The sequence below is a fragment of the Bidens hawaiensis genome, unplaced genomic scaffold (genome assembly GCF_021521415.1).
Source record: "Bidens hawaiensis isolate Kalapana, Puna unplaced genomic scaffold, B.hawaiensis_p1.1 tig00029325_1, whole genome shotgun sequence".
NCBI classification, from domain to species: domain Eukaryota; kingdom Viridiplantae; phylum Streptophyta; class Magnoliopsida; order Asterales; family Asteraceae; genus Bidens; species Bidens hawaiensis.
Genome location: NW_027494848.1, coordinates 241,625 through 262,779, shown reverse-complemented (window position 1 = coordinate 262,779; position 21,155 = coordinate 241,625). Strand labels below are relative to the sequence as shown.

The 21,155-nt window shown below is 40.1% G+C and overlaps 1 pseudogene; it reads right to left on the bottom strand.

The window, feature by feature from the left end:
• Positions 1 to 19,822: 19,822 nt before the first annotated feature.
• LOC143578704 (receptor protein kinase TMK1 pseudogene) lies at positions 19,823 to 20,521 on the bottom strand (annotated as a pseudogene).
• Between the last annotated feature and the right edge of the window lie 634 nt (positions 20,522 to 21,155).

Sequence of the window (21,155 nt, the reverse complement as noted above, 5' to 3'; positions counted from 1 at the left end):
AATGTGCTTTGCAATTACCAAAATACCTCTTACACTTTACATAAAAGACCAAAGACATTAATCTAAGACCAAATCGCATAAACATGTATCAACAAACTCCCCCTCGTCTTGTGCTCTTTGACTTCATGGCTTGAACCTCTTGGTCTTCCAATCCGCTCAACTATGAATCCCAAATGCATGACAAACACGAATCAAGCGTTGGAATTGCATAGCCGATTCATTATCTTTTAGACTGCCCACTTGATCCAATTCTTGTACAGGACCTCGTTGTCAGATTCAGATAAGCTAACCAACCACATCGGGTCGATAACTCTAACGAACTCTGTCTTCAGCCCCTAACCCAACACAATCACGGCTTCGCCGATTCTCTTGTCGTAGTACCACTTGTTAAATTTCTTGTAAAGACTTTGGGAAAAATTCTTCATAGGAACCTTTTTTAACGTACAATGAGGCTTGACTTTGAACATCAGTTTCCTCCAGCCCATTCTTGGATCAATCCCGTCAATAAACTTACGTGTTGGAACTTGCGGCTTGAAGTACTAGAATCCATACTTTACCTCATGTAATAGATGCCTATAGAACCAATCCGCTATCTGGTTTCCACCACGATTTATTAATGGTCTATTAGTCAATGTTCGCACATCCTACCCCGACAATGAAAGAACATCGACAATACGTTGGAAGTATTGGATGACGTGCTCCCATTTGACAATACAAACCTTCAACTCTGAGTTGTATAACCACGAGATAATATCACCTTTAACAATCTTCGAAGCAACAAATTTCATCATTTGATGAGCTGTTTGACGAGCTTTCAGCTACATATTATCTTCCCGGTCAACATACCTTAACAAAGAAATAAGCTTGTTCATCCTTGACTTATTGTGCGTAAACAACCCATCATCATAAGTTCTCGTATCGGCTACAGTTACTTTATTCTTACCCTTTTCCTTATCCTTTTCTTTACCCAAGCCCTCTTCAACTACCTTGAAATGCTCAGTACTGTAGAACGGAATTCCTTCATCAGTATTATTACTTGTGTATAAGTCAGAATATTCCTCAGCCGTCACGTCTTCAACCTCCAGGTCATCATAATTAAATGACGTGTTCCCAGTTGGAACACTCATATCAAACCTCACTTCTTCATCATCCACGACCTCCACATCCTCCTCTTTCTCTAACTCATCCACCGCTTCCTCATTTAAACCCAGAAGCAAGGCAATTTGTTCTTTTGTTAACAAATGGTCAACAAATTCACCTTCTTCTATATCATCCACGTTCACCATTCTCATCACAACACCTTTTTCAAAATCCATAAATAATACCATTCTTGCCTTGATTGATTTGATAGGCTGCACGTTGGTGATATCACGATAAACCACTAACTGGATTCCTGAATCAGCTTCAGCAATACCACCTGATGTAGATGTACCAACACCTGGTTGCTGATCAGCACCAATACCAGCTTCAGGGTCTTTATCATCATCATTACCCATTATTTTCTTCAGCATATCTTCTTTGCACGTGATCTGAAGGAAATATCGTCTTGTTTAGCCATTTTAACATAGGATAGATGACTCACCATCTTGGGCTGATCTGCCCGCATTTGTTCTTGAAATAATCTGTCAAATCAATTTTATTCATCAACTTAACTTAAATTACTCAGGAAGCATTGGAATTCATTCATGAACATGACTCGACAATCAATTTCATCAATTATCCATCGGCAAGTCCAATCCATTCCAAATCGGACCTTTAACTTCTCAAATCCAACCCTCTTGTTCAATGTCGGCAAGTCCTTTCCAGTTTTCTGCATAAACTTCTTAACCTTTCTCACAATCATAGCCATATTCAATTTCGGATCCAATAACTCATGATTATCCGGATCAATCTAGTCATAATCCTCACCAGCCAACTCACTTGTAGCAAATTTGCTACCCACCTGTTGTTCATAAGATGTCATAAAAGCACTCATGAAAGCAAATGTTGTTCCACCTGTTTCGTGTTTACTTGTGGTGGTTGTGGAATATGAGAATTTGACCCACCAGATGACTTACCAGATCCAGTTGCCATAAAGCATACATTAGAATCAGCCTCCTACCTTGTGGAATATCTTGACCATTTTGTGAATAAAAAGCAGTGATTGGAACATAAGTGCTACTCACAGGAAATGATCCATCATACAATGTAGGGTCTTGATTATCCTTTGATGAATTTTGACACTTCAATTCATATTCTCTTTCTTCAATCTTTTGCATGAACTCCATGGCAGTAAGATTATTATTTTTGAAAAAATTATTCTCTTTCAGTACAAGCAGAAAGGTAGAATATAAACTTGGTAAAGCATTCTTCACGTTGTCAATCTGGTCACATTGAGTTGGTTTCATCTTCTGATTTGTCATTTCAGCGGTTAAATAACCTTGTCAACATCTCTTCAATAGTTTCCTCTTTTAATAGTCTAAAGTTTCTGAATTGAAATTTAAGCATGACTTTCTTGCTTTCTTGAGTATTTGAGAAACCACTTCGTGATGAACGATCGATTTCAATTCATACAATTAGATCTAGTTCTTGATATAAACATGTGAGTATACGTTTAATGAATTACGTTAAGGAAGTGTGAGAGTGTAATCGGGCAGAGTAACGACACTTGAATAATAATAATCACACTTGTTAATTTATGAATCAGGGATACATGTATATATAGAAGACGACCCCCATTCGCTATACATCTCATAATAAATGGGGACCGTTCGTCTTCATTCCTTATTACTAACTTAAAGTATATCGAATGACTCATTCGTTAGACATCCTTAATGAATAGACTAATACTTTAGCGAATGGGCTCATTCGTTATACATTCCATAACGAATGGCCCTTAACATTAACGGATGGACACATTCGTTAAACATCCTTAACAAATGGCCATAATACATAACGAATGGAATACACAATTACCAAAATGCTCTTTACATTAATATTAAATAATTACAATAGATAAAAAAAGACCGAGACGACAAAACCATGAACTAACAAACTCCCCATCGTCTCATGCTATTTGTCTTCGATTACTTGAATCTTTTTGTCTTCCAATAAGCACAACTATGTACTCCAAACGCATGGCAAACACGCACCACGCGTTGAAATTTTATAGCAAGATCGTAATCCTTCATGTCAGCAAATTGGATCCCGTTGTTGAATAAGGCATTATTATCCGATTCTGATAAGTAACCAACCACATCGGGTCGATTACCCGAATGAACTCCGTCTTCAGGCCCGTACTAATACAAAGTCGGATTCTCCGTTGCGGTTGTCGTTGAATTACCGATTTAGTGTCTTGTAAAGACTTTTTTTTTGGGGGGGGGGTGTCTTTACAGGCGCTCACTTCAATGTACGTGGCAGCTTTACCTTTAACACGATTTTTCTCCAACCATTCCTTGGATCTATCTCATCAATATATTTATGCATAGGAACCTGAGGTTAAAAGAATTTGAAACCATGACGTACCTCAAACAGTAAGTGTCGATAGAATCAATCTGCCATCTCACTTTTACCACGATTGAAGAAAGGCCTATTGCCAATGTACGCATGTCCCATATCGAAAAAGTAAGAACATCACAATATGTTTACAAATATTATACGTCATGTTCCCACTAGATGATGCATACCTTAAGCTCAGAGTCATACAACCAAGAGACGATATCACCTTTGACAGTCTTTGAAGCTTTAAATGAAGTCATTTGGAGAGCAGATTCACGAGCTTTGACCTGCCTATCATCCTCTTGCTCCGCATACCTTAACACATCAATAAGTTTCGAGAATCGAACCTTATTATATCTAAACATCCCTTCAAATCCTGGATCCTTCGAACCCGACCCAGATTCCTTTAATTTGTACTTGTTTTTCTTCTTTCCCAAACGTTCTTCAGCTGCTTGCACATGTTCAGTAGTAAATAATGGAATACATGGATCTGTATTAGTATGCGTGCAAAATCAGGATACTCCTCAGCTGTCACGTCTTCCACTTCTACCTCGTCATAACTAAACGACGCATCCCGAGATGGGATACTTGTATCAAACCTGACCTCATCATCATCTATCACCTCAATGTCCACCTCATTCTCCAACTTGTCTAACTTCTCATCATTCAATCCGAGCAGTAATGTGATTTGATCTCTGGTTAAAGATTGATCATTGAATTCACCTTCCTCGATCTTGTCGGTGTTAACCATACTCATAACGATACCCTTCTCGTTATCCATGAATAAAACCATATTGGCCTTTATAGACTCAATAGGTTACACATTAGGAATGTATTGATACACCACTAACTGCTTATCTCTAGCTTCAGCCTCAACACCCGCAGAACTACCAGACGCACCGGTATTTTGTTGCTGCTCACCTCCACTAGTTCCTGCATCAGGGTCTTTTTCAACGTCTTTTCCTTTCAGATTTTCTAGCATATCTTGTTTGCAAGTAAGCTGAAGGATGACATCTTCTTGTTCTTTAATCTCCCCCCCCCCCCCATGAGTAGTAACAATAGCCCGTAGCTCACGATTCTCACGTTGACAGTATGAGATGTGGCAAAACATTTTCCTCTGATCTAACCACATTTGTTCTTGGAATTGACGATCAACGGCCTTCTATTCTCCTGAAGGTGTATCAAGCTCAACAAAATAGCCATTTGTTGAGGAACAACCATATTAAACCATGTTGGAGGAGGTAGCTGCATTGGTCCTTGAGGACGATTGAACGCAATATATGAAAAGTCCATAGGTTGTATCGTTGTTGGTATTGGCGTAGGACTTGTTGCCACAGTAGTAGCGGTAGATGTCGGCATTGAAGATAGCATCGATTGAGGAATAGATGCAAATATCGAATCAGATGATGTTGTTGTCGTCAAAGTATCATTCGGGGTAATAACAACGGTGGTCGCCACAGGTACTTTTTGTGGAACAGACGAACTTGGTATAAACAGACCAATCTCCATTCCACCACCCTATGAGTTCTCATTTTCTTAGGCTTTTCTGTCATTGTTGCTTTGCCTTTTCTTTTCTTTTCTTTCCTTTTCTTTTCTTTTCATTTATTTTGTGTGACGAAGCCTCAGCACGAACTGCTTCAACCCTATTCCCATAATTTCCTCCATTTCCACCATTTCCTCCATCACCACCATCATCACCATCATTTTTCCCAGCTTGTCAACCTTCACGTTTCGAATCTGAATCGTAATGAATCTAACGATCATTAGGTGGACATACATATATAGGTGTCGCCACATGACCTATCAACCTTTTTTTATATTGGCCTGTTCTATGGTGTTTGATTACGGTACGTCTTCATCATTTTCATAGTGTCCATTGTCATATGTTCAAAAACCATCACATCATTCATCAACGTTGGATAACGTATTAAATCAGGTGCCAAATGATCATTTATTAACTGCAGGAATCTTGGATACATCAAAAACTTGTTCTTTCGGTGACGGACATTGTAGTTCTCTTTCAAATGATAAGATATTAACTCAGAAAAGTTGAATGGCTTGTTAAGAACGAGAGCCACAAAAGCATATTGAAACATGATTATGCATTCATCATATCCACCCTTTCGTCCCCCAAGGCAGTGAATAAGTATGTGTAGCAAGTACTTATATTGTTCACAAAGATATGCCTTGTTATATTGTGACTTATCCAACTCGCATTTGTAGTTCAATCTATGAAATAAGCCTCGAATTAAATCCTTATCAAACTCGCAACGGTTATCTATGTTATCAGGAAACCGTAGAAACTTGCGTATTGTAACGCCCTGGAATTTGACTGGTAGACAAAAATCAAGGAATCATCGGAAACTATACACTTTGGGGTTCTGGACGATAAGTTCGGAACCCATATCATTGGAGAAATCTGCTTTTATCATTTGAAATGTTTATTTTATAAAACGACATTTACGCCTGGAAAATATTAATTTTTATGCTTTTGAAAAATAAAATGTTCTTATTTAAAAAAAAAAAAAAAAAAAAAAAAGATTTTAAATAATTATTCGGAAAAATGGTTTATAAAAGTTTTGCTGAAAAAGTTTTAGTTTGTTTAAAAACTTATGAACTCGACTAGTCTTGACCCGTCGGTAGCCTAAACCCGAACCCGAGTCACCCGAGTATTTAAGCGGAAAATCAAGTATTCTTACACCATCTCTTTCATTTCCACCAACACTTCCCACCCAAACACTCCCACTTCTAGAGAGAGAGTAGTGAGAGAAAGTCATCCAATCTAAGATTCGAGTCCACCAATCTGTTTATCGTTGTTGTCGGTAAGATCTTCTTGAAAATCATACGTTTTTACAACCAAAACCCGCCCCGAATCGAGCAAAAACTCCGACTTTTGTGTCAAGTGTGTTCTTGGTCAAAAACCGTCATTTTTGGTGTCAAAATGCAAGCTTTTGTGTTTAAAAGTACTAGGAATCGATACCCCTTTCAATCCCGAGCATTTCCATGTCAAAAACTTCGATTTTGGGTCAAAAATCTGGAAAATCTGGAAAACCCGTGGGTATCTCCGTCGCCCAGCTTGAAGGAGTCGAATCAGACTCATTCGATCGAACCAGTCGATCGAATCAGTCCAGTCGATCGAACCAGTCGATCGAATCAGTTCATTCGATCGAATGTGTCGATCGAACCAGTCCAGTCGACCGAATAGGAAAGCAACCGAATGGTCTCCAACTCATTCGACCGAATGAGCTTCGTATTCGATCGAACGTCTGTCTATTCGATCGAATGAGTGTCTATTCGATCGAATGAGTGTCTATTCGATCGAATGTGTTTCTATTCGATCGAATGTGTGTCTATTCGATCGAATGTGTTTCGATTCGATCGAATGTGTTCCTATTCGATCGAATCAGGTCAGAACCAAGCTGTTTCGTCTTTAAAACCTAGTTTTTGCTCGAGATCGTGTAAGGCTTACACTCTTAGACTTAAACTGCGTTGTTAACTTATTATGTCCTTGTCTAGACTTAGAGGATCGACGTTTGACAGCACCCGACCGCCCTAGCAACCACACCTAGTCAACAAGGTGAGTTCATAGCCCCCATTTTTCTTTTAAAGCCTTTCAAATCATTGGGGGTGAAAACATGGTAAATGTACACGTTTTGACAAAACACATTTATTCAAACATTACTTATCATAAACACTTGACAAATCTTTTGCAAACAATGAACATTGGGAAAACAAGTAATCATGGCAGGTTACGCGTACCTTAACTTTCTCGGAAGTTGTGTATGCATAATCAAATATTCAGGAGTAAATATGGGAATCACTCAGCGTTTAGGGAACATTGGACGTTTGGAAATCAAAGTCATGTACCCGTTATACTTTATCATGAAAACACATTATTCATTGGTCAGTCTTGTGATCGTGTGAACAGTGGCAATATAGGTCACAATAGTGCATAGGTTTGATCTCCAAGTGGTCGATTGGTAGACAGGCCGTCACTAGATGTGGGATTCTAAAGTGATCGATTTAGAATACACGTGACCTATGGGGTTCTTAAGTGTTCGATTAAGAATCCGAAGGATCTCTTAAGTGTTCGATTAAGGATCCGAAGGATCTCCTAAGTGATCGATTAGGAATCCAAGAGATACTAAAGTACGCTTTAGAATTCTCTCATGGTACCCAAAGTGATCGATTTGGGTTACCATCAAGGAAATCAAGTAGCATAGTGTGGTCTTGTGTGGGGTCGATGTCAGGTCTTGTGTGATCATTATGCATCATTATCATTTTTCATCATGGCATGGTTACATATGATTCTTGGGTATCTTATTCATATATCCTTGATACCGTTCCTCCTACATGCATGGAAACAATAATTGGAATCTTTATACGAAACTCTTGCAGATTCAGTTGAGATGATAAGCATACCAAGCATAGTAGGATAAGTTGTAGGAGTGGTGGGTTAGCCGATGGTACACCCTATATATAAACCCCTACAACTTAGCCTAGTATGCTTGTGTAGGGCTTATCACTACAGTATTAGTTAACCTATGAATTCACTCATCTACTTTTTTGTAGTTGACGTTTTATTACATGTTTTCAGGAAATGAAGCAGGAAGTAGCTAATAGCTGATAGAGGCCTTAGAGAGATGAAGGCTAGGCTAGGAGTTGTTTGGAAACTTGATATTTTGTATTAAAACAATTTGTTTCATGTTACCTGGATGATGTAATATTTGACAGTTTGGTTATGTTTATGCATTTAGACTTTTATACTATTGTGCTCAATCAATCACGACCTAGTCGCCACGCCTCGGTTTTCCGCCATTACGACCGGGGTGTGACAGATTGGTATCAGAGCCAATGGTTATAGGGAATTAGGAAACCGACCTAGACTATAACCTAGGACCCTTAACTCTAGATAATTCATGCATCACTATCACACGCCCACACTTATGTGCTTGCTATGTGCTTATGTGCTGCATCTTTAATTGTGTCTATCGTAGCGATGTATTCTTTGGCTATTCCTTATCCTGTTATTCTTATTCCCGGTATCATTCTTGCGCGTTCTTTTTCTTTTTCAGAATGCCTCCTCGTCGCTCGTCCGTTAATGCTGACCCTGCTGACCTCGCTGCCATCATAGCGCAGCAAATTGCAGCAGTTCTTCCGGGTCTGGTTAACAACCTAAGGCAAGAAGGAACCTCGGGTGCGCCACAAGCCCCAGAACCGAATCCTACTCTTCAGGCCGACAGGCTCTATAAGGCTTTTACTAACACTGGGCCTACGAGCTTTAATGGATCCGAGGGAGCTGCTGGTCTTCTCCAGTGGTTCGAGAAAGTCGAAGCTTCATTCAACATGTGCTCTTGCCCGGATGAACTCAGGGTCAAATTCGCGGCGAGTATGTTCCACAAACGGGCTCTCACGTGGTGGAATATCGAGATTAGAACCAGGGGGCGAGACGCGGTCTTAGCCTTGCCCTGGGCCGAGTTTGTTGAGCTAGTCACGCAGGAGTTCGTTCCGAGAACCGAACTCCAGAAATTGGAGGCTGAGTTTAGGGCGCACACGATGAAGGGCGCCGATCACATGAAGTACACGGAGAGATTTCATGAACTCTCCCTATTGGTGCCCCACATGGTTACCCCAGCTTCACGCGCTGTCGAGCAATACATCAGCGGTCTTCCGGACTCTATGAGGGGCATTGCGGTTGCAGTTGACCCCACTACACTTAAGGCAGTGATCGATCTCACTGCCCGTTTGACCAGGGAACAGCTCAGGTCCGGTGTTTTGCATCAGGATAAGGGCAAATCTTCCGATGGGAAAGCGAAAAAGGGGAACAATAGGAAGCGGAAAGCGACCTACTTAACTGCGATCACTGGTGCTACGCCTATCAACTCCATGGCCCCCGTTTCAGCCGCAACAGTTCAGGGAAGACCGAGAAAGGAATATACTGGGCCGCATCCCAAGTGCAACTTATGTTCTTATCATCACCCAACAAGTGAGTTGTGCCGCAAGTGCACAAATTGTGGACGATTCGGACACCTGGTGGAGCGCTGCAGGAGTCCTGGCAACCAACTGGCTGTGGGGAATGCTAACCCTCAGCCTAACCCTGCTCGAGGCTGCTTCGAGTGTGGCGCGATGGACCATTACAGAAATCGATGCCCTCGCGTCACCAACGTTCCTCCGGCTCGCGGGAGGGCCTTCACCATTGGAGCTGCCGAAGCACGCCAAAACCCCGATGTTATTACTGGTACGTTTACTCTTAACAACAATTGGGTGTCTGTCCTATTTGATACAGGAGCTGATAGGAGTTTTGTCTCTTGCGAATTGGTTCCTTCGCTGAAATTAAAAATTTCCGAGTTGGAACCTGCCTTGGTTGTTGAACTTGCTAGTGGAGAGTCCACACAAGTGAGGTCTGTCATTCGATATTGCACCCTTACTCTTGTCACCACATCGTTCAGTATTGACCTTATACCTTTTCGTCTTGGAAGCTTCGATCTAGTTGTGGGAATGGACTGGCTGTCTAGCAATCGCGCGGAAGTAATCTGCGCCGAGAAACTTATTCGTATCCCTCTGTCTTCTGGTGAAATTCTAACCATTCAAGGGGATAGGTCGGGTGGATGCCTAAGAATCGTTTCTTGCTTAAAAGCCAGTCGGTACCTTCAAAAGAAGTATCCCGCATTTCTAGCCCGTGTTACTCTCAAGGAATCCAAAGTCAAGAGACTGCAGGACTTCCCTGTCGTGCGTGAATTTTCTGATGTTTTTCCCGATGAGCTGCCTGGACTTCCTCCTAGCAGGCAGGTGGAATTTCGTATCGATCTTATTCCTGGTGCTCTCCCTGTTGCTAAGTCTCCTTATCGTCTAGCTCCGCTGGAACTTCAAGAATTATCGAATCAGCTTCAAGAACTTCTTGGCAAGGGATTCATTCGCCCTAGCTCGTCTCCATGGGGAGCCCCAGTACTCTTCGTCAAAAAGAAGGATGGGACTTTCCGTATGTGCATTGACTATCGGGAGCTTAATAAACTGACCATCAAAAACCGGTACCCGTTACCGAGAATTGATGATCTCTTTGATCAGCTTCAGGGTGCTACGTTTTTCTCTAAGATCGATCTGCGTTCTGGTTACCATCAATTGCGTGTTCTGGAAGAGGATATCCCGAAAACTGCGTTCCGAACTCGTTACGGTCATTACGAGTTCATGGTTATGCCTTTTGGAATGACCAATGCCCCCGCCATTTTCATGGATCTGATGAATCGCGTTTGCCGTCCATATCTCGACCAGTTTGTCATTGTTTTCATAGACGATATTCTCATTTATTCTCGTTCGAGGACCGATCATGAGCTTCATCTCAGGCTTATTTTGGAGCTTCTCAGGAAGGAACAACTATATGCCAAGTTCTCCAAGTGCGAATTTTGGCTAAAGGAAGTTCAATTCTTGGGACATGTTATCAATGTCGACGGCATACACGTCGACCCTGCCAAGGTAGAAGCCATCAGAAATTGGGTAGCGCCTAAAACACCTACCGAAATCCGTTCATTTCTTGGATTGGCTGGTTACTACCGCCGATTTATCTCAAACTTCTCCAGGATTGCCTTGCCTTTGACCACTCTGACTCAGAAGGGAGAACCCTTCGTGTGGGGACGAGATCAAGAGGAAGCCTTCCAAACTCTGAAGAATAAACTTTGCCGTGCACCGATTCTATCGCTTCCGGAAGGTGACGATGACTTTACCGTTTATTGCGATGCTTCAAATCAAGGCCTCGGTTGCGTTTTAATGCAACGAGGGAAGGTCATCGCTTACGCTTCTCGACAACTCAAGGTGCACGAAAAGAACTACGCCACGCATGACCTCGAGTTGGGTGCTGTGGTGTTTGCCTTAAAAATCTGGAGACACTACCTGTACGGCACGAAGTGTGTCATCTATACCGACCACAAGAGCTTACAGCACATCCTCCATCAGAAAGAGTTGAACATGAGGCAGCGACGCTGGGTCGAACTTCTCAGCGATTACGATTGTGAAATCCGCTACCACCCGGGAAAGGCTAATGTGGTGGCTGACGCATTGAGTCGTAAAGAAAGGACCCAGCTGCACTCTATTCGAATTCAATCCAATCTTCCCTCCTTAATTCGCGAAGCTCAGAATCAGGCGCTTGTGAATGGAGATCTCAAGGGCGTTTTGTCGTGTGGAGCCGAACAGAAATTCGAAACCAAGTTGGACGGCATCCTCTATTTTCTTGATCGAGCATGGATCCCAAACTCTGAGCCTCTTCGAACGCTTATTCTAAGTGAAGCCCACAAGTCCAGATACTCGATTCATCCCGGCAGCAGCAAAATGTATCAAGATCTTAAACCTCATTATTGGTGGCCCGGGATGAAGAAAGACATCGCTTTATACGTGATGAGATGTTTGACTTGTTCGCGAGTCAAGACAGAGCATCGAAGGCCGTCTGGGCTGCTTCAGCAACCTATTATTCCTCAGTGGAAGTGGGAAGAGTTAGCTATGGATTTCATCACCAAGCTACCGCGGACGCCTAGCGGTCATGACTCAATTTGGGTTATTGTGGACATTCTAACTAAATCCGCTCACTTTATCCCGGTTCGTGAGGACTACACTACGGAAAAGTTGGCGCGGATATACATTCGTGAGATCGTTTCCCGTCATGGTGTGCCTAAGGGCATTACGTCTGATCGCGACAGCAGTTTTTCTTCCAGGTTCTGGAAATCTTTGCAAAAGGCCTTTGGGACAAGTGTGAAGCTTAGCTCTTCCTATCATCCAGAAACTGATGGGCAGAGCGAGAGGACCATACAAACCCTAGAGGACATGTTGAGAGCTTGTATCCTTGAATTCGGTAATAGTTGGGAAGCTCATCTGCCGCTGGCAGAATTTTCTTACAACAATAGTTACCACTCCTCTATTAAATGCGCGCCGTTTGAAGCTCTTTACGGTCGCAAGTGTCGCTCACCCTTGTGTTGGTCCGAGACCGGGGATTCACAGATCATCGGCCCGGAACTAATACAGGAAACAACCGATCAAATCGCTATCATTCAACAGCGACTCAAAGACGCCCGTTGTCGGCATAAGTACTACGCAGACAAACGACGCAAGCCACTCGAGTTTCAAGTTGGTGACCGTGTTCTGCTGAAAGTTTCCCCCTGGAAGGGCGTAGTCCGTTTCGGGAAGAAGGGAAAGTTCGCTCCTAGGTATGTTGGACCATTCAAAATCCTTGGAAGGATCGGACCAGTTGCCTATCGTCTTGAGCTGCCGCCGGAACTCGGTAGAGTTCACAATGTTTTTCATGTTTCGCAGTTAAAGAAGTGTCTTGTTGACGAGGCCCTTCTCATTCCCGTCGACGAGGTTCGAATTAACGACAATCTGCTTTTTGTTGAAGAACCCGTCGAAATCTTGGATCGCGAGGTCAAGAAGACCAAGCGTAGCCGCATACCGCTTGTGAATGTTCGATGGAATAACAAACGCGGACCCGAGTTTACATGGGAACGCGAAGATCAAATGAAGGAGAAATACCCTCATCTGTTCTCTTAGTCTCTATTCTTGTAATCTATTGTCTAGAAGTCAATATAACATTTGCAGCATGTATCAAATAATTGTGTTATTCAATGAATATCGTGTTGCCTTATTATGCTTATAAGTATTCTTTTATTTGCATCCACAAATTTGGCTACTCAGGGCTCATGCTGGGAGCACAAGTCATATCTACTCAATCATATGAATTTTGGGGAAATTTATACATTATTTAAGCCAAAAATTTGTCATTCATTCTTGCATTCATGGAGCATGGTTGTGTGTATGTGTGTGGTGTCGTGTCAAATTTTCTAGCCGCACACAATAGAGCTTATACATTGATACAAGGTGAGCTCGTAATTATAGTCCGGAATATAATTACATCAAGGTCACAGGTGTATACGTGTATAAGCAATATGCTATTGTGTAACTAGAAGTCGTGAACTCAAGGTTCGTGTAGAGAAATATTCGACAAAGGTTGAAGAAGTGGTGGGTTAGCCGCTGGTACACCCTATATATAAACCTCTTCGGCACGAGTTGAATATGTCTGAAGCGAAACCTGGAATTAGGGACTTATAGTTAGCGTGGCAGCTGTGAGACATTGAATTCAAGAATTACCGAGGGTAATATTCGCGGAAGATTGAAGGAGTGGTGGGTTAGCCGCTGGTACACCCTATATATAAACCCCTTCAATCCGAAATGAATATGTCTGATGTAAAGCTTGAGGATGATGCCTTGTAGTGGAAAATAGTGTGTCGTCCTGTGTGTCATTGATCTAATAGGAGTCGAAGGAAACACCCAAGTAAGGTTGAAGGAGTGGTGGGTTAGCCGCTGGTACACCCTATATATAAGCCCCTTCGGCTTGATTTGGGTGGTGCCTGAGACGAATATTAGAAGTGGTGGCGCATAGTGGTCATCATGGGATCATGTAATCTTAATCATCGATGCATCAAGTATACTAAAAAGCTAAATTTCGGGACGAAATTCCCCTAAGTTGGGGAGGATGTAACGCCCTGGAATTTGACTGGTAGACAAAAATCAAGGAATCATCGGAAACTATACACTTTGGGGTTCTGGACGATAAGTTCGGAACCCATATCATTGGAGAAATCTGCTTTTATCATTTGAAATGTTTATTTTATAAAACGACATTTACGCCTGGAAAATATTAATTTTTATGCTTTTGAAAAATAAAATGTTCTTATTTAAAAAAAAAAAAAAAAAAAAAAAAGATTTTAAATAATTATTCGGAAAAATGGTTTATAAAAGTTTTGCTGAAAAAGTTTTAGTTTGTTTAAAAACTTATGAACTCGACTAGTCTTGACCCGTCGGTAGCCTAAACCCGAACCCGAGTCACCCGAGTATTTAAGCGGAAAATCAAGTATTCTTACACCATCTCTTTCATTTCCACCAACACTTCCCACCCAAACACTCCCACTTCTAGAGAGAGAGTAGTGAGAGAAAGTCATCCAATCTAAGATTCGAGTCCACCAATCTGTTTATCGTTGTTGTCGGTAAGATCTTCTTGAAAATCATACGTTTTTACAACCAAAACCCGCCCCGAATCGAGCAAAAACTCCGACTTTTGTGTCAAGTGTGTTCTTGGTCAAAAACCGTCATTTTTGGTGTCAAAATGCAAGCTTTTGTGTTTAAAAGTACTAGGAATCGATACCCCTTTCAATCCCGAGCATTTCCATGTCAAAAACTTCGATTTTGGGTCAAAAATCTGGAAAATCTGGAAAACCCGTGGGTATCTCCGTCGCCCAGCTTGAAGGAGTCGAATCAGACTCATTCGATCGAACCAGTCGATCGAATCAGTCCATTCGATCGAACCAGTCGATCGAATCAGTTCATTCGATCGAATGTGTCGATCGAACCAGTCCAGTCGACCGAATAGGAAAGCAACCGAATGGTCTCCAACTCATTCGACCGAATGAGCTTCGTATTCGATCGAACGTCTGTCTATTCGATCGAATGAGTGTCTATTCGATCGAATGAGTGTCTATTCGATCGAATGTGTTTCTATTCGATCGAATGTGTGTCTATTCGATCGAATGTGTTTCGATTCGATCGAATGTGTTCCTATTCGATCGAATCAGGTCAGAACCAAGCTGTTTCGTCTTTAAAACCTAGTTTTTGCTCGAGATCGTGTAAGGCTTACACTCTTAGACTTAAACTGCGTTGTTAACTTATTATGTCCTTGTCTAGACTTAGAGGATCGACGTTTGACAGCACCCGACCGCCCTAGCAACCACACCTAGTCAACAAGGTGAGTTCATAGCCCCCATTTTTCTTTTAAAGCCTTTCAAATCATTGGGGGTGAAAACATGGTAAATGTACACGTTTTGACAAAACACATTTATTCAAACATTACTTATCATAAACACTTGACAAATCTTTTGCAAACAATGAACATTGGGAAAACAAGTAATCATGGCAGGTTACGCGTACCTTAACTTTCTCGGAAGTTGTGTATGCATAATCAAATATTCAGGAGTAAATATGGGAATCACTCAGCGTTTAGGGAACATTGGACGTTTGGAAATCAAAGTCATGTACCCGTTATACTTTATCATGAAAACACATTATTCATTGGTCAGTCTTGTGATCGTGTGAACAGTGGCAATATAGGTCACAATAGTGCATAGGTTTGATCTCCAAGTGGTCGATTGGTAGACAGGCCGTCACTAGATGTGGGATTCTAAAGTGATCGATTTAGAATACACGTGACCTATGGGGTTCTTAAGTGTTCGATTAAGAATCCGAAGGATCTCTTAAGTGTTCGATTAAGGATCCGAAGGATCTCCTAAGTGATCGATTAGGAATCCAAGAGATACTAAAGTACGCTTTAGAATTCTCTCATGGTACCCAAAGTGATCGATTTGGGTTACCATCAAGGAAATCAAGTAGCATAGTGTGGTCTTGTGTGGGGTCGATGTCAGGTCTTGTGTGATCATTATGCATCATTATCATTTTTCATCATGGCATGGTTACATATGATTCTTGGGTATCTTATTCATATATCCTTGATACCGTTCCTCCTACATGCATGGAAACAATAATTGGAATCTTTATACGAAACTCTTGCAGATTCAGTTGAGATGATAAGCATACCAAGCATAGTAGGATAAGTTGTAGGAGTGGTGGGTTAGCCGATGGTACACCCTATATATAAACCCCTACAACTTAGCCTAGTATGCTTGTGTAGGGCTTATCACTACAGTATTAGTTAACCTATGAATTCACTCATCTACTTTTTTGTAGTTGACGTTTTATTACATGTTTTCAGGAAATGAAGCAGGAAGTAGCTAATAGCTGATAGAGGCCTTAGAGAGATGAAGGCTAGGCTAGGAGTTGTTTGGAAACTTGATATTTTGTATTAAAACAATTTGTTTCATGTTACCTGGATGATGTAATATTTGACAGTTTGGTTATGTTTATGCATTTAGACTTTTATACTATTGTGCTCAATCAATCACGACCTAGTCGCCACGCCTCGGTTTTCCGCCATTACGACCGGGGTGTGACACGTATCGCATCCACATCAATCACAATCTTCTTATTCTGAATTACAGCTTCAATTTGCTTCTCGGCATCGACATATTTAACAGTATCCCATGCTAAAATGCACAGGCTTGTCAGCAGATATGGCATGGTGAATCCTCGATCGACAGAGGGAAGCAATAATATCACCAAAGGTGTCTCGTCCAACAAAGTCATCAAGCAAGAAAGCACAAATATTATGCTTCTTGTCGTATGCCAACTCAGCAACTTGAACTTCTGCAGTAGCTTGTACTTGTTGAGGTGCATCCTGTACTAGAGGTTCCTGTTGTACATGCTCTACATGGTTCTCTTGAGCTGGTGCATCAATGATTTGTTCATTTACCATTTCTATGAAAACACCGAGCATTAGAAAAACGAATACAATACATTAAAATCACAAGTTTTCACAACATTTAGTGAAAAATGTACAATTTGTTCAAAACGTTAAGCCTTGTTCGTTATTCATTAGTTAAGTGTTAAGTAACGACTGATCTAATTCGATAACGAATGACAACATTCGTTAAATATTATATACAAATGAGTACTCATTCGTCATATTATTTCACAAATGGTCGCATTCGTTATCAAAACATGCGAACGAGCTCATCCGTCCTCAGTATACACGAATGAGACTCCCATTTGTTATACCCAACGAATGTGAACAGACGAATTAGATATTTGACTCCGTATAGTCAAAGTCAAAATTGGATTGAGCATCAAATAATTAACAAGCAGTTTAAAATCCAATTAAGCTTAATACTACATGAATCAACCTAAACCTTATACCATTAGTCTCGCATTAACATCGTTAATCAACCCTAATCATTAAACTAATTAACCAATATTGGTTACTTCATCAATTAGCCTTAAAGACAATCCAGTTAGTTCAATCCCTAAATGACCTATCAAATGTTAATAAAAAACGATGAAACTTGTATCGTTGCACTCGTAATTACCTTAGGATCAAGGTTTAATCAACAAAAACGTGTTTTATCAAGGTTTGGATTTCTAAAAAATTTGAGCAGAGTTTCTCTATGTATTTTGTTGTTTTCAATGTGAATGAATAAGGACCATTCGTTAAGTTTAGGGTCTTATACATTACACTGTATGCACGCAACCTAATGTGCACAGATGAGTCAATTCGTTAGATTTAAGCCAACGAATGAGCATTCATTTGTTTGTTTATTCATAAATAAAAATTAACGAATCAACACATAAGTTATAACCTAACGAATAGCCGCCTCATTCTTTATCCAAACATAACGAGTGATGTTCATTCGTTTTTAGGTATGCGGAAGCGGATGGCGTAATAACGAATGGGTTCCATTCGTTGTCAAATACGCAGCGAATAACTATCATTTGTCAAAAGTTTAACGAATGTGTTCCCATTTGTTACAACAGCTTAACGAAAGTGATGGATTGAATAAAAACGGAAAATTTTAACCATTTTACCATTCCAACCCATAAATAATTATCAGAAACCCATTTTTTGATAGCATTTAACTTAAAATTTTACCTCAAAAAGGTAACAATCAATACTTTAACATGTTTTTATTAGAAAAACACATAACATAAAATCGTGGAAAAACTCTTTTTGTATTTTTCTTTTCAAAAATTACCTCTTAACTCGAAAATTGAAAATAAAGCAGAAACAAAATATTTTTGGATTTTGAATATTTTCGAATTAAAAATAACAACAAAATTAAAACTAAGACAAATATGAAATGTAATCTACGAAAGCAATACATATTTTTGTGAATTGAGCAAAGAATCATATTGATTAAGAAATCCTCCATAATAGGTTTATTCTACGGCTTTATTATGACTGGTGTTAAGTCAGTCATTGATATTGTTATCCACTTAAATCTTATAACAAACTTTTAAGTATTTATGTGATATGATTAAGTTTCAATTAAGGCACAAGATATCAGAAACTATCAGCCTCTAATTTTAGTTCGGACTTAATTCGACTTTTCCATGTCACCCCAATTTGACTTAAACCATTATGCCTGCTGATAAATTATATGATTTTATAGTTTTTGGGCAATCTTAGTAAATTATTCCCACTACAAGGTCTACTCCCGTTATCAAGCAATACACCAAGTTTACTTTACTGTGAATAAGTATGCACGAGTTCATCTGTAAGGCTTGAAGACATTGTATCCCATGGGGTCCGTTTCTTATTGGTAGTAAGACGCACGCAAGGGAGGAACAATGTATGACTAACAGCGTGTTTGATCAAGTTAGTAGTGAATTTGTACGAAGTACAGCATTGGTCAAGTTTATTGACTTATAAGGGTTCGCTCTTAAAGCATTTTGTATTCAGATTATGAATACCAAGATGATAAACCACATAAAGACTCACAGTATCTAGAAACTTGAGGCATCCGATCAATACAGGATTTGATGTCATAAGACCATACACTATTGAAGTGTTAACCATTAACTAGATGCTTTGTTTAGAATTTTTGATTTTTGGTGATCAAACTGACATAAGGCTTGAGTATGACAGATTATATTTCTGACTTCATTACCAAGACTTTTGGAAGAGACTGACACATCTTTCAATTCGACAATTTTTTATGTTTATATCACACTTTACCCTAGTTGTTTGTCAAAATGCACCAATGCAATTAAGCACTCAGTCTTTTAAGCCTATTTTCATACTGAAATTTTAAAATAAAAATGATCAATGTACTATCATATTTTCTTTTTGCTTCAAAACTCATTTTGAGAAGCACAATTTTTAAATGTTTTTTGTATTTTTCAAATATTTGAATGTTTTTTGGATTTTATCTGTACAAACATAAAGCACAATATTTTTCACAAACGGTTTATGAACACTTGTCAAACGGGATTTTATATGTATTCATCAATGTGATTAATCAGGAAATATGAACACTGCAAAAAACAATATGAGACTGGGGTTTCCTATTTTATATTAAGGTTAATAAATTAAAATATAAAATGCTTAGCACACGCTAATGTACAAATGAAACACATTACCAAACGTTCATATATCAAACGAAATTTCTTGTTTAATTTCATTTGTTTATTAAACAAAGGAACACAAACAAACTTCTCAATGAACGGTTAATGAACTATTTGATGACCATAATGACACAAGTTAAAAGTTTGACATCTTTTTGTTAAGTCAAGGGATTTATATGACATTTTATGGACAATAAACAAACCCAAATGACAATAAAAAAATGCACAGAACTTAAAACTATCTACAATATTAAAGACAATACCATTACCAACATTGCAAATATTTCACAATTTTTTAGCATTTTCCAAGTTGAAAACATTGCTATCCAAAAACCAAAACAGAACAAATAACCGTCCGATAAATAAACAAGGGCGGCAAGGCACATAAACAAGCATAAGAAAGAAAGAATGAACAAACTAATCCACAGACCACCAACAAGAAGTTGTGTTTAAATCCTCACCGTCCATCGAGTGAAGTAAACCCAGAGGGCCGAGTGGGTATGCTTGTTTGAGTATTGTCATTACTTCCAATAACCGATGAGTTTTCATACCCACTTATACCCTCCAACGCCTGCCGCAAAGTCATGTCAAGGTCATTCTGTAAACATCATCAGGGTCGCGTTCGGACGGTTTCCAGAGCTCGGCTAGTGACGAGAGGACATTAACTACATGGCCCATGTCAGGCCTCTGGTGCGGTTAAGAGGCGCAACAGTGGCCTGCTAGCTCAGCCACTGTGCTCACGCTGGCTAGGGCTTAATCATCAAGGTCAAGAGCCGGGTCAATGGCCTTCCGGAAGGTGGCTTTGTTTATGTGCATGCGCCGGAACCATTGAACCAAGTGGATACTTTCCTCTTGCCGTGTTTCGTCTAGTGCTCTTCGGCCCGTTATTAGTTCCATTAGGATTACACCGAAACTGAACACGTCGATTTTGGTTGTTACTCGGCCCATCACTGGTGGAAACATATGTAAAATCATCAGTTGGTTTTATGTTTTTAACCTTAAATACTCAGAATCTTACAAACATTGAAAGCAGCATGGTTTGACCCAAACCCAAATTGACAAAGGGTGTTAAGGGGGTTGTGTTCGTGGGTTGGTTGGTATAACATGACACGAATCCGAAATCTTGTCAGAAATATGACCCGAAACATGAAACCAATATTCGCGAATTGACACGAACTGACCCATTTAACACCTTTTTAATTTTAATTTTTTTTTTTGCAAATTGACTTTTTTAAATTTACATTTGTGTCTAGAGGTTGAGTCAGGGAGTTGATAGTGTTGGGTTTCAGTGGTGATCAGTCAAAAATTATTTATTAAAACCCGGTTCAATAAACATGACAAATAAGAATTAATTCAATTAATTAATATATGCGCAGCGGAAAAATAAACGAGTAATCAACACCAAAACTAAACCCGACAGGATCCGGTTACAAACGATACGAGCACGGTATAAATATAACAATTAATCTATCTAACTACCGATGAGATAAATATACTTCTACGGTTAATAACTAACCATTCGAGACACCGAGGTACAACAAACTAACGCTAGGTGACGAACCGAACAAGAACGGGTGCGACGGACGGCGCATGGCAAGCGCGGACAGCGGTTGCGACAAGCGGCGTGCGTGGCTGGT